At 41.5% G+C, this 27,246-nt stretch overlaps 1 long non-coding RNA gene across 3 annotated transcripts in view; it reads left to right on the top strand.

The window, feature by feature from the left end:
• The window catches only part of LOC139036575 (uncharacterized), a 113,675-nt gene extending 86,850 nt beyond the window's left edge, over positions 1 to 26,825 (top strand). The window contains exons 4-6 of one of the 3 annotated variants that reach the window (XR_011489390.1): positions 2,393 to 2,879; positions 23,416 to 23,550; positions 26,580 to 26,825. This is a non-coding gene — a long non-coding RNA (uncharacterized lncRNA). Of the gene's footprint in view, positions 1 to 2,392; positions 2,880 to 23,415; positions 23,551 to 23,683; positions 24,690 to 26,579 lie in introns of those variants that run through there. The other 2 variants (XR_011489389.1, XR_011489391.1) reach the window with 2 other exon arrangements.
• The last annotated feature ends 421 nt before the right edge of the window (positions 26,826 to 27,246 follow it).

Raw genomic sequence — 27,246 nt, 5'->3', positions numbered from 1 at the left:
GGGACTGATTAAATGCAGAGCTGGAAGCGAGAGACAAACAGAACTTACATGTGTCTGGCTGTAAAGTGTGCAAAGAGAGAAGGCTGGCCCTCTTCTTTGGTCAGCTTTCCAGATAATTGCCAATATATCATTTAATTTTGTTTTGTGCTGAATAAGATAGATGCAGGGCTTCCCAGGCGGCGCTAGTGGTAAGAAACCTGCCTGCCAATGCAAGAAACACAAGAGATGCAGGTTCGATCCCTGGATAGGAAAGATCCCCAGGAGAAGGAAATGGCAACCACACCAGTATTCTTGCCTGGAAAATTCTCTGGACAGAGGAGCCTGACAGGCTACAGTCCATGGAGTTGCAAAAGGAGGAAGATCTCCCTAAGCCATTAGTTAACTGCACCAGTTCCACCAGCCTATAAGCTCCATGAGAACAGAGATCCTGTCTGTCTTGGCCTCAATGCCTTCCCCAGGGACCAATATATCCTAGGCATGCAACAAATACATATCATCTTCTACTGAGTATCGTCTATGCACCAGGAACTATACTACCTGCTTTACATATATTTTCTTTTAAAAAAATATTTATCTATTTATTTGGTTGTGCCAGGTCTTAGCTATGGCACTCAAAATCTTTGATCTTCACTGAGGCATGCGGGGTCTTTAGTTGCGTCATTTGGGATCTTGTTCCCCGACCAGGATTGAACCCAGGTTCCCTGCGTTGGCAGTAGGGAGTCTTAGCCACTGGACCACCAGGGAAGTCCTTATATTTTATTTTCTTCATTAATACTCACTACAATTCTGATACCAAATTCTGATGTGTGGGGTTTTCATCCCACACCAAGCAATTCCTGGACACCAACTGAATGTCCTATAATTCAACTCAGTTCTGACACTATCTCCTTAAAGATAGATAGTGTCAGACCCAATAGGTTAAGGGCTCAGTCTTACAAGACTGCTGCTCACTTAAAACACCCATGTCAAGCCCAAGTTGTCACCTATGCTTCAGACTTGGGCTATAAATCCAAGGTCCTACAACCTGCTCTTTGATCCTATTGATTTGCTAGAGCAGCTTACAGAACTCAGAGAAACATTTTACTCTGAGTTCAGTTTGTTATAAGAGGATGTGACTCAGGAAAAACCCTATGGTACAGATGCTTAGGGCAGGGTACAGGCTAAGGGCACAGAGCTCCCAAGGCCTCTGGGTACACAACTCTCCCTGAATCCCTAATGTATTCACTGACCTGGAAGCTCCCTTAACTTCATCCTTTTAGGTTTTTATTGAAGACTCATCAGCTGCTTTCCTGGTGGCTCAGTGGTGAAGAAGCCAGCTGTCAAGCAGGAGACACGGGTTCCATCCCTGTGTTGGGAAGATCCCCTGGAGTAAGAAATGGCAACCTGCTCCAGTATTCTTGCCTGGAGAATCCCATGGACCAAGGAGCCTGGTGGGCTATAGTCTATGGGGTCACAGAAGAGTTGGACATGACTTAGCAACTAAACAACAACAACAAGAGACCTCATTACTCAGCATGATTGGTTAAATCATTGGCCACTAGGAATTGATTTGACTTCCAGTCTCTCTCTCCCTCCCCAGAGGTCAGGAACTGGGACTGAAAGTTCCAACTCTCCAGTCATGTGGTTGCTTCTCCTGGCAACCATCCTCAGGTACAGTTCAACATTCACCTCATTAACGTTACAGAAAACATTGTGGTTATTCTCTCATCCCAGGAAATTCTGAGTGTTTTAGGAGTTTCTGTGCCAGAAACTGTACAAAACCCAAACATATTTTTTTATTATACCTCACAGTATCACACTCATCAGAAAAAGAGAAAAAGACTCATTTCAGGAGTGAAGATGGTTTGGAAAGTTTAGTTGCCTTGTTCAAGTTTGTACTGCAAGTGAAGTAGCTAAGGCAGGAGTTAAACCTAAATGGGTCTGTAAATCAACTATACCTCAGTTTTTTAAAATTTTTTTAAAGTGGGGGGGGGAATAGCTAAATGGGTCTGATTCCAAAGGCTACCCTTTAATGGATTGCTATATATCTTTCCTCTGTGTGTGTGTGTGTGTGTGTGTTAATTGCTCAGTCATGTCCAACTCTTTGCAACCCCATGAAATATAGCCTGCCACGCTCCTCTGTCCATGGAATTCTCCAGGCAAGAAGGGTTGCCATTCCCTTCTCCAGGGGATCTTCCCGACCCAGGGATCAAACCCAGGTCTCCTGCATTGCAGGCAGATTATTCCAGGGAGATGAATTTATGCAGTAGGGAAGAAACTTTGTCTGCTATTAGAAGTTAATTACTAAAAGGACCTTGCCTATAAGCTTAAATCATACATAGTAACCCATTTCTGGGAACCCTGCCTTCCAGGTGGTGATCTTTAAGCCAAATTATCTCTGTTTACTTCACAGGAAGATCCTGAACAGGCCCACCTGTGAACGGCTACACAGAGGAAGAAACTAACAGATCCCCTCCAGAGTGTGGCTGAACCAGGACTTTATTCCTCCTCTTTTAGTGTAAAAGAAGCCTGAATTCTAATTTGGGCAAGATGCTCCTTTAGAACATGAGCTTGCCATCTTCTCTGTCTGCTGACTTTCCGAATACAATCGCTGTTCCTTGCCCAACACCTCATAACCTGATTGACTGATCTGTCCTGCAGTGAGTGGGATGAGCTTGAACTTAGTAACGCATTTTGGTGAAGCCAGCCAGGAGTCTTTCTGTTTGTGACCAGCTGGCCTGGCAATGAGGAATTCTCAAGGAAGGCCGTAGCAGCTGCTGGTACCACTTGTCCTGAGTATCTTCCCTAAAGAATTACCCAGAGCGACCCTGGCTGCCTCAACGCTTGGCAACTAGAGCAAGGAGTTGACATCTGGGAGCTGAGGGGTTCCATACAGTAGGGTAAGTGCTCTGGTATGTATAGACAGAAATTTAATTTCCATCTTTTGGGGTATTTTCCCCTCCAGAATAAGCTGATTTGTTTTATGTTAGATTGGGGTACCCTGTTGGAGAGAGAAAATAATTGCTGGACTTTTACCCAATTTGTGAACTGATTTATTTGGATGCTAGCATTTGTGTGTGCTGTTTGTATTTTGTCTTATTTTTAGCAATGCTTGGCCTCAGTACCTGTTAGGATCTCTGCAAAAGGGTTTAGGCAGGGTTATCTTGAGACCTTGTATGCCATGTAGCATCACCCTTGCTGTGCTAATTATGTTGTTGGTGGTCTCCTGTGTTGTTGGCCCAGTTCCAACAGCTCTCCAAAGAGTCATGTTGCAAGAGGGGTTGAGTTGATGGTTCTTGTGATACATAAAGCCCTCAGACCAAATTTGAGAGTTTATTTTGTTCTTTGGGTTTTTTTTTAATATAATTTTGTTTTGGTACCATTTCTCCATTTACAGACTGATGTCAAGTGGAGGAAAGGAACAGCAACAAAAAAATCTGTCTGTTCTTGTCTGAATGTGGGACATTTTCAGGGAGAAGACAAAGCTTCCACCTGGTTCCTAAAATCACCAAAAGGCCCATCCAAGAAATCAGCCTGGTTGGTTGATGCCAAGTCAAAAGGGCTTCCATTTAATGGTTAGAGATGATTGATTGCTCTTTGTGGCTTTGTGGTGGCCTTTGGATGGCTCTATAGCTATTCTGTGAAGAATGATGAAATCAGTCCTCTAATGTGCAAGCATTTGAGCTATTGCATTAATGTAGGAAAAGGTCAGACAGTCGTCACCTTGTGGTAAAAGGAATCCAAGGGAAAATCTTCACGCAGGAAGGAAGAAAAAGGAATGCATGCAGGCTAAGTTGTTTAGGTCGTGTCCCATTCTTTGCGATGACATGGACTGTAGCCCACCAGGCTCCTTGGTCTATGGGATTTTCCAGGCAAGAATACTGGAATGGATTGCCATGCCCTCCTCCAAGGGTTCTTCCCAAACCATGGTTGATCCTGCATCTCTTAATGTCTCCTGCATTGGCAGGTAGATTCTTTACCACTAGTGCCCCAAAAAGGAAGCCCAAAAAAGGTGGGTGAGGCTATATTGCTCCAACCTCCTGTTGAACTGGCCGTCCCAACTGCCCAGAGGTTATGCCATGCAACCCCAGTTCCCAACACTGGGGATTGGGAAGTGGTTGGACTGGCTCTCTCTGCTTATCAGGATCAGCTGGAAAATTCTTTCTTAGCTCCTGGGGCACAGGGGCCTGGGCTGCTATCCCCGTCTAAGATCCAACAGAGCACACAGTTTGGGCCGGGAGCCATTCCCAGGGCAAGGCAATTTCCCTTATGTTGCATCCCAGAAGGCAGTGGTCACCAGTCTTTCTGGCACCAGTGACTAGTTTCATGGAAGACAGTTTTTCCATGGACCAGGAAGGGGGCAATGGTTTGGGGATGATTCAACCACATTACATTTATTGTTCACTTTATTTCTATTATTATTACATCATCTCCACCTCAGACCATCGATCATCAGATCCCAGAGGTTGGTGACCCCTGCCATCAGTTCAGTTCAGTCGCTCAGGTGTGTCCGACTCGTTGCGATCGCATGTATCACAGCATACCAGGCCTCCCTGTCCATCACCAACTCCCGAAGTCTACCCACACCCATGTCCATCGAGTCGGTGATGCCATCCAGCCATCTCATCCTCTGTCATCCCCTTCTCCTCCTGCCCCCAATCCTTCCCAGCATTAGGGTCTTTTCCAGTGAGTCAACTCTTCGCATGAGGTGGCAAAGTATTGGAGTTCCAGCTGCAACATCAGTCCTTCCAATGAACACCCAGGACTGATCTCCTTTAAGATGGACTGGTTGGATCTCCTTGCAGTCCAAGGGACTCTCAAGAGTCTTCTCCAACACCACAGTTCAAAAGCATCAATTCTTCGGCCCTCAGCTTTCTTCACAGTCCAACTCTCACATCCATGCATAAATACTGGAAAAACCACAGCCTTGACTAGATGGATCTTTGTTGGCAAAGTAATGTCTCTGCTTTTTAATATGCTATCTAGGTTGGTCATAACTTTCCTTCCAAGGAGTAAGCGTCTTTTAATTTCATGGCTGCAATCACCATCTGCAGTGATTTTGGAGCCCCAAAAAATAAAGTCTGCCACTGTTTCCACTGTTTCCCCATCTATTTCCCATGAAGTAATGGGGCCAACTAAGATGCCATGATCTTAGTTTTCTGAATGTTGAGCTTTAACCCAACTTTTTCACTCTCCTCTTTCACTTTCATCAAGAGGCTTTTTAGTTCCTCTTCACTTTCTGCCATAAGGGTGGTGTCGTCTGCATATCTGAGGTTATTGATATTTCTCCCGGCAATCTTGATTCCAGCTTTTGCTTCTTCCAGCCAAGCGTTTCTCATGATGTACTCTGCATAAAAGTTAAATAAGCAGGGTGAAAATATACAGCCTTGATGTACTCCTTTTCCTATTTGGAACCAGTCTGTTGTTCCATGTCCAGTTCTAACTGTTGCTTCCTGACCTGCATACAGGTTTCTCAAGAGACAGGTCATGTGGTCTGGTTTTCCCATGTCTTTCAGAATTTTCCACAGTTTGTTGTGATCCACACAATCAAAGACTTTGGCATAGTCAATAAAGCAGAAATAGATGTATTTCTGGAACTCTCTTGCTTTTTCGATGATCCAGCGGATGTTGGCAATTTGATCTGTGGTTCCTCTGCCTTTTCTAAAACCAACTTGAACATCTGGAGGTTCACGGTTCACATATTGCCGAAACCTGGCTTGGAGAATTTTGAGCATTACTTTACTAGCATGTGAGATGAGTGCAATTGGGCGGTAGTTTGAGCATTCTTTGGGATTGCCTTTCTTTGAGATTGGAATGAAAACTGACCTTTTCCAGTCCTGTGGCCACTGCTGAGTTTTCCAAATTTGCTGGCATATTGAGTGCAGTACTTTCACAGCATCATCTTTCAGGATTTGAAATAGCTCAACTGGAATTCCATTACCTCCACTAGCTTTGTTCATTGTGATGCTTTCTAAGGCCCACTTGACTTCACATTCCAGGATGTCTGACTCTAGGTGAGTGATCACACCATTGTGATTATCTGAGTCGTGAAGATCTTTTCTGTACATTTCTTCTGTGTATTCTTCTTAATATCTTCTGCTTCTGTTAGGTCCATACCATTTCTGTCCTTTATTGAACCCGTCTTTGCATGAAATATTCCCTTGGTATCTCTAATTTTCCTGAAGAGATCTCTAGTCTTTCCCATTCTGTTGTTTCCCTCTATTTCTTTGCATTGATCACTGAGGAAGGCTTTTTTTCTCTCTCCTTGTTATTCTTTGGAACTCTACATTCAGATGGGAATATCTTTCCTTTTCTCCTTTACTTTTTGCTTCTCTTCTTTTCACAGCTATTTTTAAGGCCTCCTCAGACAGCCTTTTTGCATTTCTTTTCCATAGGGACGGCCTTGATCCCTTTCTCCTGTACAATGTCACAAACCTCCGTCCATAGTTCATCAGGCACTCTATCTATCTATCAGATATAGATCTATCAGATCTAATCCCTTGAATCTATTTCTCACTTCCACTGTATGATCATAAGGGATTTGATTTAGGTCATACCTGAATGGTCTAGTGGTTTTTCCTACTTTCTTCAGTTTAAGTCTGAATTTGGCAATAAGGAGTTCATGAACTGAGCCACAGTCAGCTCCCAGTCTTGTTTTTGTTGACTGTATAGAGCTTCTCCAACTTTGGCTGCAAAGAATATAATCAATCTGATTTCAGTGTTGAACATCTGGTGATGTCCATGTGTAGAGTTTTCTCTTGTGTTGTTGGAAGAGGGTGTTTGCTATGACCAGTGCGTTCTCTTGGCAAAACTCTATTAGCCTTTGCCCTGCTTCATTCTGTACTCCAAGGCCAAATTTGCCTGTTACTCCAGGTGTTTCTTGACATCCTGCTTTTGCATTCCAGTCCCCTATAATGAAAAAGACATCTTTTTTGGGTGTTAGTTCTAAAAGGTCTTGTAGGTCTTCACAGAACTGTTCAACTTCAGCTTCTTCAGCATTACTGGCTGGGGCATAGGCTTGGATTACTGTGATATTGAATGGTTTGCCTTGGAAGTGAACAGAGATCATTCTGTCATTTTTGAGATTGCATCCAAGTACTGCATTTCAGTCTCTTTTGTTGACCATGATGGCTACTCCATTTCTTCTAAGGGATTTCTACCCACAGTAGTAGATATAATGGTCATCTGAGTTAAATTCACCCATTCCAGTCCATCTTAGTTCACTGATTCCTAGAATTTCGACGTTCACTCTTGCCATCTCCTGTTTGACCACTTCCAATTTGCCGTGATTCATGGACCTAACATTCCAGGTTCCTATGCAATATTGCTCTTAATGCATCGGACCTTGCTTCTATCACCAGTCACATTCACAACTGGGTATTGTTTTTGCTTTGGGTCCATCCCTTCATTCTTTCTGGAGTTTTCTCTCCACTGATCTCCAGTAGCATATTGAGCACTTACCAGCCTGGGGAGTTCCTCTTTCAGTATCCTATCATTTTGCCTTTTCATAATGTTCATGGGGTTCTCAAGGCAAGAATATTGAAGTGGTTTGCCATTCCCTTCTCCAGTGGACCACATTCTGTCTGACCTCTCCATCATGACCCGTCTGTCTTGGGTGGCCCCACACGGCATGGCTTAGTTTCATTGAGTTAGACAAGACTGTGGTCCTGTGATCAGATTGGCTAGTTTTCTGTGATTATGGTTTTAGTGTGTCTGCCCTCTGATGCCCTCTCACAACACCTACCATCTTACTTGGGTTTCTCTTACCTTGGGCGTGGGATATCTCTTCACGGCTGCTCCAGCAAAGCGCAGCTGCTGCTCCTTACCTTGGACAAAGGGTATTTCCTCACGGCCGCCCCCCCGACCTTGAACATGGAGTAGCTCCTCTTGACCCTCCTGCGCCCACACAGCCGCTGCTCCTTGGACGTGGGGTAGCTCCCTGCCAAAGGGGACCTAAATAAAAACACCCAACTGGCTCTGTGTCTATGCATAGTCCTTTCTCCACCAATTGTTTAGTCGGACAGTCCTTCTTATGGGGAGGATCCTTTCTAAATGACAGAATTGCTCTCTTCTATTTTTTTGTTTTTTTAAAACTTTATATTTTGTATTGGGGCATCACCAATTAACAATGTCATAATAGTTTCAGATGGACAGCAAAGGGACTCAGTCATACATATACATGTATCCATTCTCTCCCCAAGCTCCCGTCCCATCCAAGCTGCCACATAACATCCAGCAGTTTCCTGTGCTATGTAGTAGGTCCTTGTTGGTTATCCATTTTTAAATATAGCAGTGTATATACATCAATCCCAAACTCCCTAATTATCTTTTATCCCCCATCTTTCCCCCCTGGCAATCATAAGTTCGTTCTCTAAGTCTGTGCTTATTTCTGTTTTTGTTACCCACCACCCTTCATGGACAGACATGCACATTCTTCTCAGTGTAATGCTTGCAGGAGATGAAAAGAGAATGGTCATTGATAAGGCCAGGGAATCAGCATACCAACTCCACTTAACACACCCAATTGGTGCACCCGAAGCCCACTTGACAGGACCTACTACTGAACCAAACTGTGCCCCAGTGAGGGAGGGATGTCCTTATTAGCACACTACTGTAAATGTATCTCACCAGGCTTTGAACGAGTTTGATCAAGGTTCAAGAAGTTGAGCAGATTATCAGAGAAATGCAAATCAAAACCACAATGAGGTACCATTACACGCCAGTCAGGATGGCTGCTATCCAAAAGTCTACAACTAATAAATGCTGGAGAGGGTGTGAAGAAAAGGGAACCCTCTTACACTGTTGGTGGGAATGCAAACTAGTACAGCCACTATGGAAAACAGTGTGGAGATTTCTTCAAAAGCTGGAAATAGAACTGCCATATGACCCAGCAATCCCACTCCTGGGCATCCACACCGAGGAAACCAGATCTGAAAGAGACACGTGCACCCCAATGTTCATCGCAGCACTGTTTATAATAGCCAGGACATGGAAGCAACCTAGATGCCCATCAGCAGACGAATGGATGAGGAAGCCGTGGTACATATACACCATGGAATATTACTCAGCCATTAAAAAGAATTCATTTGAATCAGTTCTAATGAGATGGATGAAACTGGAGCCCATTATACAGAGCGAAGTAAGCCAGAAAGATAAAGACCATTACAGTGTACTAACACATATATATGGAATTTAGAAAGATGGTAACGATAACCCTATATGCAAAACAGAAAAAGAGACTCAGATGTATAGAACAGACTTGTGGACTCTGTGGGAGAAGGCGAGGGTGGGATGTTTCAAGAGAACAGCATCGAAACATATATATTATCTAGGGTGAAACAAATCACCAGCCCAGGTTGGGTGCCTGAGACAAGTGCTTGGGCCTGGTGCACTGGAAAGATCCAGAGGATTGGGTGGAGAGGGAAGTGGGAAGGGGGGCCAGGATGGGGAATACATGTAAATCCATGGCTAATTCATTTCAATGTATGACAAAAACCACTGCAATGTTGTAAGGTAATTAGCCTCCAACTAATAAAAATAAATGGAAAAAAAAAAAAAAGAAGTTGAGCAGAAACCATATGAAGACCCTTCTGAATTTTTGAAAAAGATTTATCAGGCCTAGAGATGTTACACTGATACAGATCCCAAGGTCCCTGAAAATACTGGAATGATAACTTCAGAGCAGCTCAGATGTCAGGAGAAAGTTGCAAAGATTAGATGGCACATTCAGAATGAGTGATTCCCAGTCAGAGATGTTGCTTTTAAAGCGTTCCAAAGGAAGGACAGAAGAAACAAGATGCAAAATGGAGCACCACTTTTCTCGCATTGGATCCCCAGAAGGTGATTAAACTCTATAAAGACAACTAGGAGGCCTCACCCTAAAGCATAGTTTCTTGTATATGCTGAGTGTCCATCCCTCTTTTGAGCTGAGATCTCCTTTGTAGAAAAAGACAAAGAGAGGTCCAAAGAGTGGGATTTCACTCTTGATCACACCTCGACTGGCTGAAAATGTAGGGTGCAAGGAATTGTTTGGATTCTCGCAGCATTCTTGGCAGTGTGGTACAGCACATTCATACTAAAACACATTACAGGAGAGTTGCCAACTTACAGTGGATTCAAAAGTATATAAAGGGGTCTAACCTACAGAAGACTATCCAGGAAGGCACTCAGAATTGTATGATTTGTGCTAAAAATAACCCAAAGTCTGCTATCAAACTTCCCAGATGGGACTCAACACAGAGAAACCCACCCCACCAAGCACTGGCAGGCACACTTGACTCAAATGCCTTGAGTCACAGGAAATCTCAGATACCTGCTAATGTTTATGGACACTTTTTCAGGATGGATAGAAGCATATCTTGCCTGGACAGTAAAGCCTCTGAAGTTGCTATAATCCTTTTTAAGGAAATTAGCCTCCAATTTGAATGAAAGAATTACAAATTACCCAATTTTGATGTTTTTTATTGCAAGAGTAATGTCTGAAAATGAGCCCACAAGATAAAAAAGATTCTTTTTCTCCTAAAAGAGTGAAATTGGAGAGCCTGCTAGGTCATTTCCTATTTATATGATCTCCCCTTCTTTAAAAAAATAAAAAAAGGAAAAAGAAACCTGTTGTTTAATGTCCCAGAAAGTTTTTAAAAACAAGCAGTTTGTCCCTTCTTTTCTAAGCACCAGGCCAAAAATAGGAATTATTTGGCTTTCTCTTCTGAGGCAAATCTGTGTAAACCTAGCCTGAGAAAATCCTCCTTGCCCATTAACTAAGGGAGCTGTCACAATGGAATTCTGGGAATCACGATATGCATTTATACACAGACCGTCTGAACAGGAAACAAAGCTTGACCTGGTTTTCTTCAGAACCAGACCATACTTCTTTTCCTCTGCTTCCTTTAAAGATGAGAGGGGAAACAGCTTCAAACCAACACTGCTATCTTCTCCTAAATGCTGTCAACTTGAGTCACCAAAAGGAAGATGGTCAGCTATCTAGTAAAATCTTACAGATATTTGGCCTCTTGATTGAATGAAAACATGTTGTTTATCAAAAAAGCACATTTACTAATAATAGCTCATCTTTGCTGTGGGCTTCTAAGGCTCCTGGCCCCCTCTATCCTAAGCACTGTATGTGATATTTCATATAATTTTCACAATCCTGTAAGGAAGTGCCGTTTTGCAGATGGCTAAACTGAGGCTCAGAGAAGTTGAATAAGGTGGTTACAGTTAGTGGCAAAGCCCAGTTTTAAACCCAGGCAATGGAACTAGAGCCATCACTCTTGAGCACTGGGCTCTAAACTTGCAACTCAATTACGAAGCCAGAACAAGGACTTACAAATTTTTTTAAAATGTTTATTGAATTACAGTTGATAAATAATATTATGCAAGTTACAAGTGTACAATAGAGTGATTCACAATTTTTAAAAGTTATACTTCATTTATAATTATTATAAAATATTGGGTTTGTACCCCATGTTGTACAATATGTCCTTGTAGCTTATTTTATACCTAGTGGTTTGTGCCTCTAAAGCCCCCACCCACACATGGCCCCTCCCCACCACTGGTAACCACTAGTTTGTTCTCTGTATCTGTGAGCCTGCTTCTTTTTGTTATATTCACTAGTTTGTTGTGGGCTTCCCTGGTGGCTCAGCTGGTAAAGAATCTGCCTGTAATGTGGGAGACCTGGGTTTGATCCCTGGGTTGGCAAGATCCCCTGGAGAAGGGAAAGGCTACCCACTCCATTATTCTGGCCTGGAGAGTTCCATGCACTGTATAGTCCACAGCATTGCAAAGAGTCGGACATGACTGAGTGACTCTCACTTCACTTCAGTTCATTTTATTTTCTTAGATTCCACATATAAATGGTACCTTACAGTATTTGTCTTTTTCTGTCTGACTTATTGCAATAAGAATAATACCCTCTAAGTCCATCCATGTTGTTGTAAATGACAAACAAGAACATACGAATGTTTAATAACACCACTTAGCATATGCTTTATGCCAAATAAATGGGATGAACAGGGCTATCTATACAGAGCCCAGAAAGAGTATGCTTTCCCAAAGTCCCTAATTATCCTTTCCCCCCGGCAACTGTAAATTTGTTTTGTAAGTCTGTGAATCTCTTTCTGTTTCATAAATATGTTCTTTTGTATCATTTCTTTTTAGACTTCACATATAAGGAATGTCAAATGATATTTCTTCTCTGTCTGACTTACTTCACTCAGTATGACACTGTCTAGGTCCATCCATGTTGCTGCAAATGGCATTATTTTATTCTTTTTAATGGCTGAGTAATATTCCGTTGTATATATGTACCACAGACTTTGGAAATATTATGTACACACTGCAATATTTAAAATGGATAACCAACAAAGACCACGTGGAACTCTAATCAATGTTATGAGCCAGGCTGGGTGGGAGAGGAGTTTGCTAGGGGAATGGATACTTGTATATATATGGCTGAGTCCCTTTGCCTTTCAGCTGAAACTACCACAACATTGTTAATCAGCTATCTGTTATTGTTCAGTCATCCAGTTGTATCCAACTATTTGTGACCCTCCTATGGACTGCAGCATGCCAGGCCTCCCTGTCCCTCACCATCTCCCGAAATTTGCCCAAGTTCATGTCCATTGCTTCAGTGATGCCATCCAGCCATCTCATCCTCTGACACCCTCTTCTCCTTCTGCCCTCAAGAATCAACTATACCCCAATACAAAATAAGTTTTAAAGTTAAAAAAAGAAAGAAAGGAAGAGGATGCTTTCAGTGCAGCCAAGACCAGAGACTAGAAGGACTGGTTTCTCACTGGATGTACTGATGCTTCCACCAATGTCCTCCACCCAGGAGTGGTAATAAAAACCTCTTTGGCAGGCTAGGAAGGAAGTCATTTTTTTACAGACACTTTACATTGTTCTCTATGTGTGAAACCAGTGCAATGAACAGGGGTTCAATCCCAAGAGATGAGTGTAGAGAAACCATCAGTTTGCCATTCAGATCTCTTTAATTCTCCCCCTTCTCACCCACTAGAGAGGCAGGTTCTTGGACCTAGAGCCCCTTCCGCTGTGGCCATGAGTTTTCTGGGCTGTCAGTTTCTAGTGAAGGAAAGTCCAAAATAACATGTGACTGATTATATGCCCTCATCTTGAACAGAGAGAGAGGAAAGTGTCTTTTTTCTTCTCTCATTTAAAATTGTCATGTCTTCTCTGCAATTTTTGGCAGGACTTTCAGGAAATATTAAGTTAGGCTGAAAATTCAGAGATTCCAGTAACTTTCTGGGCTATTTTTAAATATCCACTGTATTATGAATACAGTCTAAAATCATCGAAACATTGATTCTACATATTTCAGTAAATTCAGCAACTACCTAGAATCAGAATGGAGAACAATAATCAACTAAAAGGAAAAAGGAATTTTTGTGGGAGCTAAAATGTCTTATGTGATAGAAATATTTTAATAACTGCCAAGCACCTTACCCCACACAAATATTGACTTCAAAGAATTCACAACATTAAAATTTTTTACTTCCTCCTTGCCATCCTACACAGAATACAGGACTCAACTCTAGTACAGTTAGATTTTTTTAAAGTGTTGACCATTTTACACAGCAACTGCAGCAGCCCAAATTGCAAATATGCATTACTTCTGGGAGTGCACACATAGCTTGTCTTCAGAGGACAGATTTGGAATAAAAGAAAAGGAAGTGATGAAGATAGCTTCATCTTCAGATGTAGCAACAACCAGGGTGTAACCAAATGGAAATTTGAGGGAGTCTCATATTTTACACAATATATCACTTTTTGCTTTTGGGGGCCCATTTCATGCAAATACGGTAAGATGTCACAACTACAGACAATTTACAAGTGAGGAAAATTCTCTCCTATCTAAATTCAAGCCTATGCAAATCATATGCTTCTCCTTCACCTCACCATTGGTCAGACTCTGCCAGCCTATAAACTGTGATGAAACATCTCCTTTATTGAAATAACCTGTTAGCATTTCATGAATAAGCCCCAAATATTCGTGAACTATTTTCAGTCATACTACCTATGAAACTGTTTAAAACCCATTACTCTTGCCATCTCTTTCATAAGCTGAGTAGTAAGCACAGGTTATTTATATCTTGGCCCTAGAGGCACTAGTAATTTTGGTCTGGAGGATATTTGCCTTTAAGATACATCATACAACTGGCATCAGTTTATTTAACATTATGTTTACACTCTTAATCTGTTGGTAGCAATTCTAGTTAGTTCTTGTAAAGGGTTATATAGGGGAATATATCATGTCTTATTTGATGTATGTAATTGAAGTGTCTTACGCTTTGAAGTAAGAATGGAGTGGTCTCTGAAGACATCTGAGTTGGACATTTACTGTCAACCATTAAACTGGACCAGGAAGCAAACAAGACTGACCCCATAACAAAAATTATGCTGAGTTCTTTCCCTTTAAAAAGAGTCTCAAATTTCCCATTCTGTGTGGAATAGGTGGAGAACATGTTAGAACTGACATATACACGTCATAGAGAGAAAAATAAACATTTGGGGGCATCAAAAGGCCTATTAGCATCTGGTCTAAAGTGTTAAACACACTTTGTATTCTTCCAGTTAACTTCAAATGACATACCCATATGTGTGTCTGTGTGTGTGTGTGTGAGAGAGAGAGAGAGAGCGGTTAAATAATGCCAGCCTGGATGACGCTCGCTCCCTCCTCCAGAGGTCTACTGTCTCATTTTTCAGAAGCTCTTCCCTGAAAGCACGTTTGGGCAGCAGCCTTAGTATGTGAAGAAGTCACAGTGATGAGTGTACGACCACTTGGAAACAGTCCGGGGCGAGTTAGTGTTCGGCAGAATTGGTAGAAGTCCTGGTCTTGGAAGGTGGCGTTCCTGTTCCTGGTGCCCTAGTTATTCTCCTTGATTCTTCTTTTTTTAAAAAAAAAATTTAGCTGCGCTGTGTCTTTGTTGCTTTTTTATTTTTTTGCACGGGCTTTCTCTAGTTGCTGTGAGTGGGCGCTGTTCTTTGCTGTTGTGCCTGGGCTTCTCATTGTAGTGGCTTCTCTGGTTGCAGAACACAGGCTCTGGGGCACATGGGATCAGCAGTTGCAGCTCCCAGGCTCTAGAGCAGGTCTCAGTAGTTGCGGCACGCAGGCTTGGTTGCTCTGTGGCTTGTGGGATCTTCCTAAACCGAGGATCAAACCTGTATGCTCTGCACTGGCAAGCAGATTCTTATCCACTGTGCCACAAGCGAGGTCCCTGTTTACCTTGATTCTTGATCCTCAGAACCCAACCCTTCTCTATCATGGATCATTACCTGTAGCCATTGCCTTGGACTTCTTATTTTAGGCTTATTTGTCCATGTTATTATTTTGCTTTGCTAATCAGGTCAAAACTGACAATAACAGAGTGAATCCTAAATACCAAAACTGAACTGTACAAATGACCCTAGAACTCTTTCTCTCCCCACCTGTCACGCCCAGTTTATCACTTCCGCCTGTTGAGTGTCCTTCCTAAGCCCTTGGGAAATCTGCCCTTGTGGCTCCTTGATCACCATCAGTTCACCTTAGGGCCTAATCACCCCTTACCTGGATAACTGCTCGGGGTCCTCTCTGGCCATTTCTGTATGCTCCACCTCCAGCCCCTCCTCCCTGGAATGCCAAGTGGGGAGCTGCTCCAAAACAAAACTGCAATTTTAACTATGCCTTGGATAGGATACAGAGCCCTTCCTCAGTTCCCGTGGCACTGAGAAGGATGTTAATGCAGCTGGCTGTGCCCCTCAGCCTCTTTCCAGTCTCTCGGCTCCTCCTTTCTCTGTCACCCCTAGACCACACACACCAAGCACCTTATACCCTAGGTTCCTGCCCACACAGGCTCTGAACTCATTCTTTTCCTCCGGGCATTTGCTCTTTTTTGTGTGTGTGTGTTGGAGTATAGCCAGTTAACAAACAATGTTGTGATAATTTCAGGTGAAGGGTGAAAGGACTCAACCATATATATCCAGGTGTCCTTTCTCCCTCAAACTCCCCTCCCGTCCAGGCTGCCACATCACATGGAGCAGAGTTCTCTGGGGCACTTGCTCATTTGTACATGGCGTTCCTTGGGCCTTGGGATCTTGTTCCTTGTCCTGCAACTATGAGAGCATGCATCATACTGTAGAGTTATTGAGACACAGTAAAACTGGGTTGGGGGGCACAGTGCACATAGCTAGTATACCTGTTAGAAATCAGGAAAAAAACACATGGCACCATCAAAAAAATCTAATCCGAAATGAATGCTGTTATTGTTTAAAGTAAGTAAAAGGATAAAGATAATGTTTTCAAAGAACTGGAACATTTGAATTCTAGCATTAAGAATGGTTTTTCACAGATCTGAAAGAGACATGTGTACCCGAATGTTCATTGCAGCACTGTTTATAATAGCCAGGACATGGAAGCAACCTAGATGCCCATCAGCAGACAAATGGATAAGGAAGCTGTGGTACATATACACTATGGAATATTACTCAGCCATTAACAAGAATTCATTTGAATCAGTTCTAATGAGATGGATGAAACTGGAGCCCATTATACAGAGTGAAGTAAGCCAGAAAGATAAAGACCAATACAGTATACTAACGCATATATATGGAATTTAAAAAGATGATAACGATAACCCAATATGCAAAACAGAAAAAGAGACACAGATGTACAGAACAGACTTTTGGACTCTGTGGGAGAAGGTGAGGGTGGGATGTTCTGAGAGAATAGCATTGAAACAAGCATACTATCAAGGGTGAAACAGATCACCAGCCCAGGTTGGATGCATGAGACAAGTGCTCAGGGCTGGTGCACTGGGAAGACCCAGAGGGATGGGATGGAGAGGGAGGTGGGAGGGGGGACCGGGATGGGGAACACATGTAAATCCACAGCTGATTCATGTCAATGTATGGCAAAAACCACTACAATAAGAAAATAAATAAATAAATAAATAAATAAATAAATAAGAATGGTTTTTCAGCTCAAAGGATCAACTACTAGAATATCTCTCCAGCTCTTTGTCTTCTGAAAGTGCCTTTCTAAGCCCCTAATGACTACAAGAACAATATGTAAGCATTTTTTTCACCCCGTCCTCAGCCACTCTGGGTTTGGTGGGTACAGTGAGGCCATGGTCACAGCTTTTATATTCATTATTAAAATGAATTCAGAATGACAGACCTTGTCCCCCAGATACATAAGCAGTTGATATCCACACAATCAGTGACTTAAAGGGCATAAGAAGGAAAAAAAAGTGTGATGTTAAGAGGCATTTTGAGGAAATGTCTGTTGACAGGTCAGATAGATATCCTGGCATGTTCATCTCTCACCCTGGGAAGGGTTTGGTTTCAATTCCTCCTCTGCCCTCATCCCTGTCTCTATTTAGACTGAAACAAAGAAGAGATGGAAAGATTAAACAAGTAGATCTTTGTGAAACAACAGAGAAGAGACAAAGAGGAACAGTGGGATCTTGGCATGGGAGGAGAGGGTGGAGACGGTGTCTGCTTGCCTTCCTGGCTTGGGGGTAGGAGAAGAGACGCAGCTGCTCACAGGAGTTAGAGGAGGAGTGCCCGCTTCGCCCTATCAGGCACTAACCCCAGCCCGTGGTGATGGGCTGCTCTTTAAATCCAAGAGTGTCCAATTTAGAGAGTCTTTAGCTGATACCACAGAGTGATTCTGGTGCTAGACTGCCCAGTACAGGTTCTGAATCTCCACCTACCAGTTAAATGACCCTGGACAAGTTTTTTTTTTTTAACTTTTCTGAGCCTCAGTCTCCTCATCTCTAACATGGACATGAAATCACACCATCCTCCCGGGATTGCTCACATAGTAACAGAGTTAAGATAAATAGAAAGCAGTCAGATGTTGGCTTCCCAGGTGGCACTAGTCGTAAAGAATCTACCTGCCAATATAGGAGACACAAGAGACTTAGACTCAATCCCTGGGTCAGGAAGATCCCTTGGAGAAGGAAATGGCACTCCAGTATTCTTGCCTAGAAAATCCCATGTGCAGAAGAGACTAGTGGGCTACAGTCCATGAAGTTGCAAGGAGTTGGACACGACTAAGGGTGCACAAACATGCACATTGAGAAGATGAGGTCCCAGGAAAAGTTAGCTATTACCATGTTAAGCAAGTAGCTAATTATCCTGGGTCTTGATTTTTTAACCTGTAAACTTGAATTTGTTTTTATGAACTGGTCATTAAAAAAATTAGAGTATTATGTAAAAGTGGAAAAATATGAGTTAGTACATCAACTTGGGAGATGTATTGAGAAGACTCTTAGTCACCAAAATGTTTAATGAACAAGGGGGAAAAAAAAACCCTGTCCACACTTAATCTTACTTCTTTCAAACACTTCACACTAGAGATAGCATTCATTCTAGCTGCTCAACATGTCAGCAGACAGAGAAGACAGCCATCTGCCTTGAAGAGATGAAAATGGAGTTTCTTCATCAACCCTCTAAGTTCCCATGAAATCCCAGTCCAGATGAGAGGCTGAGTTTGTGTTCTTTTGAGCAAACTGTCTGAAAATTTAGAAGTTAACAATGAGCTAGAATTTAAGTACAGACAGTCCCCAGCTTGATGATGGTTTGACTTTGAGACATTTTTTACTTTACAATGGGTGAAAATAACCCAAGTTCAGCAGAAACCATGCTGTAAATTTTGAATTATGACTTTTTTCCTGGACTAATGATAGGAGGTCCAATCCTCTGTCTTGATGCTGGACAATGGCCAGGGCTTCCGGTCAGCCACCAGATCACAAGGATGGACAACCAATATACTTACAGCCATCCTGGGCCCAGACAGAAAGGTTTTTCACTTTCTTTCTGTTTTTCACTTTCAGTACAATATTAATCACATGAGATAGTCAACAACTTATAGAACAGACTTTGTGTTAGATGACTTTGTACAACTGTTGAGTAATGTAAGTGCTCTGAGCATGTTTAAGGTAAGCTGGGTTAAGCCTTGGTGTCCTGGAGAGTAAATGTAAGTGCATTTTCAACTTTCGGTCATGATCAGTTTATTGGGACGTGATTCCATTGTAAGTTGGGGAGGATCTGTACATTTTATGTGCCAGATAATGCATTAGCTACATTACATGCCTATCGAGAGGATTCTTACGAGTATAGTCTCATATACTCATAAGGGGAGTATAGTCTCCCTTATGAGTTCCCCTAATGGGGAACTATAGTCTCCCATTTTACGGAGGAAATACTAAGGTATCAAAAGACTGAGAATTAATAAATAATTTATAAATTATTAAATTAATAAATAATGGCCAGTCTGTCTGACTCCACACCCTTTTGACTCAACTACTGCCTCTTTTGCTCCTAAGTATCTGGATAATTATATATATACATACATATATATATAGTTTATATATATAAACTATATAAGTATGTTGGGAGGGGGAAATTTCCTTCTCTACCCTTCTTGAGTTTTTGTGGCTGGACTAATAATAAAATTCATACAAGACAGATTAACAGGAGAAAAAAACAAATTTTCATTTGTGCAAATGGAGGTCTCAGGGCAATAAGACTTCTCAGGTGGTCCAGTGGTTACAAATCTGCCTGCCAATGCATGGTACATGGGTTCAATCCCAGTCCAGAGAGATTCCACATGCCTTGGGGCAGCTAAGCCCACAGGCTCTAAGGCCTGCGCTTCACAACAAGAGAAGCCCTCACACCGCATCTAGAGAGTAGCGCCAGCTCACCACAGCTAGCAAAAGCCTGGACACAGCAACAAAGACCCATACGGTCAAAAACAGATAAATAAATAAATGTATGTATATGTAATATATATACTTATTATATATTAGTATATATTAAAGTGTCAAAGCAGGCAGCTTTTATACTTTTTAGACAAAGGAACAATACATTTGTGAGAAATTAACAAAGAAGCTTAGATTTTGGGTGCCCAAGGAGTGAAGAATTTAAACAGAGTTTGGGCTTGGGGTCATAAATTAAAGAAGTGATTTAATTTGTTTATACAGGCTTCTTGGTCTGAATTCCTCTCTCTGGAGATAAGGGTGTCCTTGCTCCACAAGATGCTGGGAGAGCACCTTTCTTATGGGAGATCGATTTCCTGCTTTCAGGGAGACAGAAAGGAGGGTCAGAGTGTCCCTCTTGCATTAGTCATTTTTAAAGTAATTTAATTCAAACTAATCAATATACTATTGTGGCATATTTTGGGGCAGCCCACCCTGAGCTCCAATAAGTGCAACATTTGATATTACTAATTTTGAGATATTTTTCAGTTGCCAAATCCATATTCCAAGAAACATTTATAGATTTACTAAATGTGCTTTCCCAAGAAGGCCTATCCTTCTAAGATGACATCTTTTGTACACGTGTGGACTAAGTGCCCTTCTGAAACATGAAATAGTGGTCTCGGGCTGTGCTATAGTCAAGAATGTTTCTGTCCCTTCAAAATTCATACCTTAAAATCCTAGCCCCTAACTTAATGCTCTTAAGAGGTGGGGCCTTTGGGAGGTGGTTAGCTCACGAAAGTGGAACCCTCACAAATGGGATTTGTACCCTTATAAAAGAGGCCCCACCCCCTAATACCATCATATTGGGGGTTAAGTTTCAACATAGGAATTTTGAGTGGAAACATTCCGTTCATAAATGTTTTGCACGCTCCATGCTAAGTTGCTTCAGTCGTGTCCGACTTTTTGCAACCCTATGGACCCTAGCCCACCAGGCTCCTCTGTCCATGGGATTCTCCAGGCAAGAATACTGGAGTGAGTTGCCTTGCTCACTTTCACGGGATCTTCCCGACCCAGGGATCAAACCTGCATCTCTTATGTCTCACGTTGGTAGGCAGGTTCTTTACCAGTAGCGCCACTTGGAAAGCCCCATAACATGGTGTTAGTGGATAGTAAATTTTCCTTCTTTTTAAAGAGAAAAAAACAAAAATAACTTCTTATGGATCTTCCCAATTATTTCTTTTAATTGATAGGCTATAAAACTATTAATATTGGAACATCTTTTGCAAAATCTTCACTAGTATTTAGACTGAAGACCTCATCTCTCTTTCATTGCTTTATTTTCTGAAATCACAAGAACTTGCTCAGACATTTTATTAAAATGTATGCTCATAATTTGGAGAAGGCAATGGCACCCCACTCCGGTACTCTTGCCTGGAAAATCCCATGGACGGAGGAGCCTGATAGGCTGCAGTCCATGGGGTTGCTAAGAGTCGGACACAACTGAGTGACTTCACTTTCACTTTTCACTTTTATGATTTGGAGAAGGAAATGGCAACCCACTCCAGTGCTCTTGATTGGAGAATCCCAGGGACGGGGCAGCCTGGTGGGGGGGTTGTACAGAGTCGGACACGACTGAAGTGACTTAGCGGCAGCAGCAGCAGCATGCTCATAATTTGATTTGAACAAACCAAATGAACAAAAGATATTTTTAAAGCAACTAGGGAAATTAATTATGGACTGATTCACATGATGCCAAAGAATTATTGTTACTTTATAAGGTATGAGAATGGCATTGCTTTTTGTTTTGTTAAGTCCATAGTTTTTGGAGACAGATACTGATGTATGTAGGGGTAAAATGACAGATCTGGGTGTTTCTTCAAATTATTTCAGCAAACCGAAAAAGTAAAAGAGAAAAGGGAGAGAGGAAGCAAACATGTTGGTCTTGATAATTATTTAATGTGGTTGTAAGGAGACATTTGTGATTATTTGAACTTTTTCATAATAAAGATGAATATCCCTGTGTGTATGCTAAGTCCTCCAGGGGATCTTCCCCAAGCAGAGATCAAACCTGCGCCTTTACCCCTAGCACCACTTGGAAAGCCCAGAGATGAATATAATCATGTGTAATTATTCAAATCCTGTTGTCAGGTGCCACTATGTTTTTTCTATTATTAGCTTTATGGACTTGAATGATTTCCTCTTCTATAAAAATGAGGTGAGGGACTTCCCTGGTGGTCCAGTGGCTAAGATTCCGAACTCCCAATGCAGGGGGCCCAGGTTCCATCCCTAGTGGAAAAACTAGATCCCTCATACCACAGCTAAGACCCAGCACAGCCAAATAAATAAAAGTATTTTAAAATAAAAAAATTAAAGTGTTGCTCAGAAATTAATTTTTAAGAAGTTATGAATCCTTTAAAAGTTTTATTTTATTAAAATTTTTGCAATAAGTGTATTTTATTAATGTTTATGCAACTAAAGTATAGCTTATTATGTTGCACTGGAAAAATCCTTCAGCCTGTATCACAATTAAATTGATTAAATTTCTTCTTAATTTAATACAATTTTATGAAATTCCTTTGAAATTGTGATACTGAAAATTTAGAAATTTTTCTATAGCAAAAAAGGTTTCTATATTACTATAAATTATTAGTAATTTTTACAGGTGTATTCACTCTTTTACTGGTATACTATGTTAAGATTCTTAATGAAATAACAAAGAATAATGTCTAAATTAGAGAAAAAATTTTTGAAGGATGTGATGAATCAGAGTTGAAAGGGACATGTTAAGGAGAAAAATTATCCAGAAGGCATGTTTTTTCCTAGCTTATTTCTCAGATCATCCTATTGATTATTGAGTGTAAACACAGTGTCATAAAAGGTACTCATTTTTTTAAATTCACCAAAGAACCAATATGTTGTCTATACTTTTGCCACATGGACATTTTTAAAATTTCAATTAAGACCTAACATTTATCTTCACTAGCACACTCATGTGCCCAGACACTTTTAAAGGGCATTGGAACAATTTCATAAGTTAAATCCTGTCAAAAATAACCTATCAAGCAGATGACAAAAGGAACCCTTGCTTTGAAGCTTAGGGGAAAAAAATTACCTTTCACTCTGAAAAATCATCTGTCTTTAGGATCTGTTTCATGTTTCTTCAAACGTTTCATGTCAACCTTTCCTCAGAGCAAAATTTGAGATGAAACTGAGTAATTTATTGTCATGCTTTAAACATATTATATTTATTCTTCCCTTTGATATCTTTTTTCTCTGAGGTCCTTGGAAACGTTGAGATCACAATAAATTGACTCTTCCTGTGGATATTAGGAAAGGGAACAGGATTGGCAGTAAATGAGAAGATGGCAGGAATAGGAGGTGGTAGACCAAGAATGGGGAGAGTGGAAGGTAAAGTTTCTAGGCCTAAAAATAGAAGGTCAACCCAGAAGAGTACAATTACAGATATCAACAGGGGTATGGTCTTTGCATCTTCAAGAAACCAAGCCAAGTCCAATAGTCTGTTTCAAACCAGACAAGGGAGGAAAAGGCCTATTTAATGGTTGTCACGAACTGTGGTCAGTAGGTTCTTTCCATGTTTATCTTACATCATCCTCATGACAACCCCATGAAATAGCTGCATATACAAATCAGAGACTGAGACTCAAAGCTCTTAAGTGACCTTTGTGCCATAGTAGAACTCCGTCTGCTCATTCTAAAGCCTGTGATTCTCTCCCAGCAGAAATCACCTTGCTGCAACATCAAAGTCCTATTCTATCTGTGACTTGTCATCCTACTCAATTGTCATCCAAATCAATCAACAGAGTATGAAAGAATGGATGTAAGAAAAACCTGAAAACTGCAGTCTTTTAAGCCAGTAAGTTAAAGAAAATCAATGAGGAAATGCATCCAAATGGAGTGGAGACAAAAATCAGTAAATTTAGTGAGATGCTTTAAATGACCCATTTATTACCCGAATTCATGGTTCCTTTTCTTTCCTTGGATCACAGGGCCCTTGGAGATTCTGAGGACAGCTATGAAGCTGCGTGTTCCTACAAACTTTCATAGGACTTAAGGACCACCACTTAAGTTTATTTGGGTTAATAGCCCTATTTTATATTATTCAGAGTGTAAAATGCATTTAAATACGATAATATTTATGCATCCAAATGAAGGACTTTGCAGATATTTTTATGTGCTCTACAACACAAATTGCCTGAAGCTTGACTACTGGTAATTGTATAGCTTTTGAATGGACCATTGGTGAGTGGCCTAATTTTGGACCCATCAATGTCAAGTGTTATTTGAGATTTGAACCATAAATCGATCCTTCTTAAGGAAACTGCATTAGAAGGGAGCCATCTAAGAAGGCTGCTGTTGGTATATAAAAACAGCATCATACCCCTCAAAGTTCTAGGGGAATATACCCGAGAGTGAATGTGAATTCAGTTGTTAATTTCATTTTCACCTGTTAGATCAAGTGACATCCTAATTATTTCATGTAAATTAGTACATGACAGGGCAGGCCTGACCCAAGAGTCTAAAACTGGACATCGACAGCCCCCAGGCATTGAATGTACTAGTTGGCTTTCTCCCAAAGGAGAAGGAAGTTGTGAGAGGAATAGGAACTTCACCGCCCACCACCACCTCTCTTCCCCAAAAAGTGAGAAGCAGCTAAAAAAGCACAGGAAAAAAGTAAGACAGCAGACTGAGACAACAAGACAGCCTCCACACACAAATTTTTTTAAAAAGGATGGTGATTGAACTTCCATGGTGGTCCAGTGGATTAAGAATCCACCTTGAAATGCAAAGGACGCAGGTTTGATTCCTGATTGGGAACTAAGATGCCACATGCATTGGAGCAAGTAAGCTGGCACTCTGCCTTTAGAGAGTCCATGCTCCACAACAAAAGATCCCACATGATCCTGTGTGCACAACCATGACCTGATGCAGCCAAATTAACAGCTTAATAATTAATTAATTTTTAAAAATACCCTCTTGCACTGTTGGTGGGAATACAGTGACTATGGAGAACAGTATGGAGATTCCTTAAAAAAAAAAAAAAAACTAGGAATAAAACTACCATGTGACCCAGCAATACCCTGAGAAAAACCATAATTCTAAGAGACACCTGTACCCTGATGTTCATTGCAACACTATCTACAATAGCCTGGACATGGAATCAACCTAGATGTCCATCAACAGATGAATAAATAAAGATGTTGTGGTACATATATATAATGAAATATTACTTGGCCATAAAAAGGAATGAATTTGAGTCGGTCGAACTGAGGTGGACAAACCTAGAGCCTGTTATACAGAGTAAAGTAAGTCAGAAAGAGAAAAACAAATATTGCATATTAATGCATATAAATGGAATCTAGAAAAATGGTACTGATGAACCTATTTGCAGGGCAGGAATAGAGATGCAGACATAAAGAAAGGACTTGTGGACACTGCAGGGAAGCAGAGGATGAGAGTAAATATATACACTACCCTGTGTAAAATAGATAACTAATGGGAAGTTGCCGTGTAACACAGGGAGCTCAGCCTGGTGCTCTGTTTTGACCTAGAGGGGTGGGAGGGAGGCTCAAGAGGGAGAAGATCTATGTATACATACAGCTGATTCACACTGTTGTACATGAGTCTGAGTGAACTCTGGGAGTTGGCAATGGACAGGGAGGCCTGGTATGCTGCAGCTCATGGGGTCGCAAAGAGTCGGACACGACTGAGTGACTGAGCTGAACCGACAGCAGAAACTAACACAACACTGTAAAGCAATTATCCCCCGATTTTAAGAGCAAGTCAGGGAAAAAAAGGATGGTGGTGAATAAGGTGGGGCTTGTCAAACAGCTCTACCGTCATCATACACATTCTTAGGTTAGAAAAGCTCCAAAAAACTGGTTTACAAACACAGCACTTGAGGAAAATGAAACTAGCAAGTTAAATTAGTTTACCTTCATTCACTGTTATTACTTAGCTTTCCATATTTTTACACAAAGCGTCTAGTATTTAATAGTACTACCAGCCGGGTAGTTTCTAGCCTTGACTCTGCCACCAGTTTGCTCTGAAAACTCAAGAACTTCTTTTACACATGAAGGGAACTAACAGGACTCTTCCAGTTTCTCTAGTTGTTCTGAGAGTCTGTAGTCTGCTGCAGATACATATGGAAAATTTTCCAGTGATACAACAAAAACAGGAAATAGGAAACTGCTGGGCCAATTCAGATGAAGATTATTCTCTGCCCCTCCCTGCCTGAACTAAGGGGACAACCAGAAGTTGGTTGGTGCCAGTGGGAGTGGGGTGGGGGCGGGAGGGCGGGAAATGGATGTGTGAATGGGTCATTTTTTCCCATCTAAACTAAAAATTAAAGACTTGAGACAAATTCTCAAAGTAGGCAGTTTATTCCCGGCACCACTCGACTCTCTGCCTCTCTGTCCCGACTTTGGAACCCCTGGCTGCATCTTTTCTCCAATTCTTCCTACCACCCACCCCCATGAAAAGCATGGGGCACTTTGCAGACTCAGCGAGCCCAAGCCCTCTGAAGTCTTCCAGAACGCCAGCAAACTTGGTACCCTGTATATTTTAGATACTTTTAAGACAAGCAATCTTCTTGAGCTCATTTACATCAAGATATGAATGACTTAGACTCTTGTAACATTCAAAGGTATTTGCATTTTTAAACACTATGATTTAGACAGTAAAGAATCTGTCCACAATGCAGGAGACCCTGGTTCAATCCCTGGGTCGGGAAGATCCCCTGGAGAAGGAAACGGCAACCCACTTCAGTGTTCTTGCCTGGGAAATCCCGCAGACAGAGGAGCCTGGCAGGCTACAGTCCATAGTGTCACAAAGAGTGGGACTCGACTGAGCGATTAACACTTTCACTTTTCACTTTCATCCTAGAGAGAAAGGGAGAGACAGACAGAAGAGCAAGCCAGCAAGCCAGCTTTTCAACAGGTATGATGTCAAAGTAAAATGAGATTTTAAAAGAGAGAGGCACAGAGTCCACAAGTCTGTTCTATACATCTGAGTCTCTTTTTCTTTTTTTCGCATATAGGGTTATTGTTACCATCTTTCTAAATTCCATATATATGTGTTAGTATACTGTAATGGTCTTTATCTTTCTGGCTTACTTCGCTCTGTATAATGGGCTCCAGTTTCACCCATCTCATTAGAACTGATTCAAATGAATTCTTTTTAATGGCTGAGTAATATTCCATGGTGTATATGTACCACAGCTTCCTCATCCACTCGTCTGCTGATGGGCATCTAGGTTGCTTCCATGTCCTGGCTATTATAAACAGTGCTGCGTGGACTCTGTGGGAGAAGGCGAGGGTGGGATATTTCAAGAGAACAGCATCGAAACATGTATATCTAGGGTGAAACAGATCACCAGCCCAGGTTGGATGCATGAGACAAGTGCTCGGGCCTGGTGCACTGGGAAGACCCAGAGGGATGGGGTGGAGAGGGAGGTGGGAGGGGGGACCGGGATGGGGAATACATGTAAATCCATGGCTAATTCATTTCAATGTATGACAAAAACCACTGCAATGTTGTAAAGTAATTAGCC

Source organism: Odocoileus virginianus, chromosome 9, assembly GCF_023699985.2.
Source record: "Odocoileus virginianus isolate 20LAN1187 ecotype Illinois chromosome 9, Ovbor_1.2, whole genome shotgun sequence".
In the NCBI taxonomy this organism is placed as follows: domain Eukaryota; kingdom Metazoa; phylum Chordata; class Mammalia; order Artiodactyla; family Cervidae; genus Odocoileus; species Odocoileus virginianus.
This window is presented reverse-complemented; position numbering and strand designations above follow the sequence as displayed.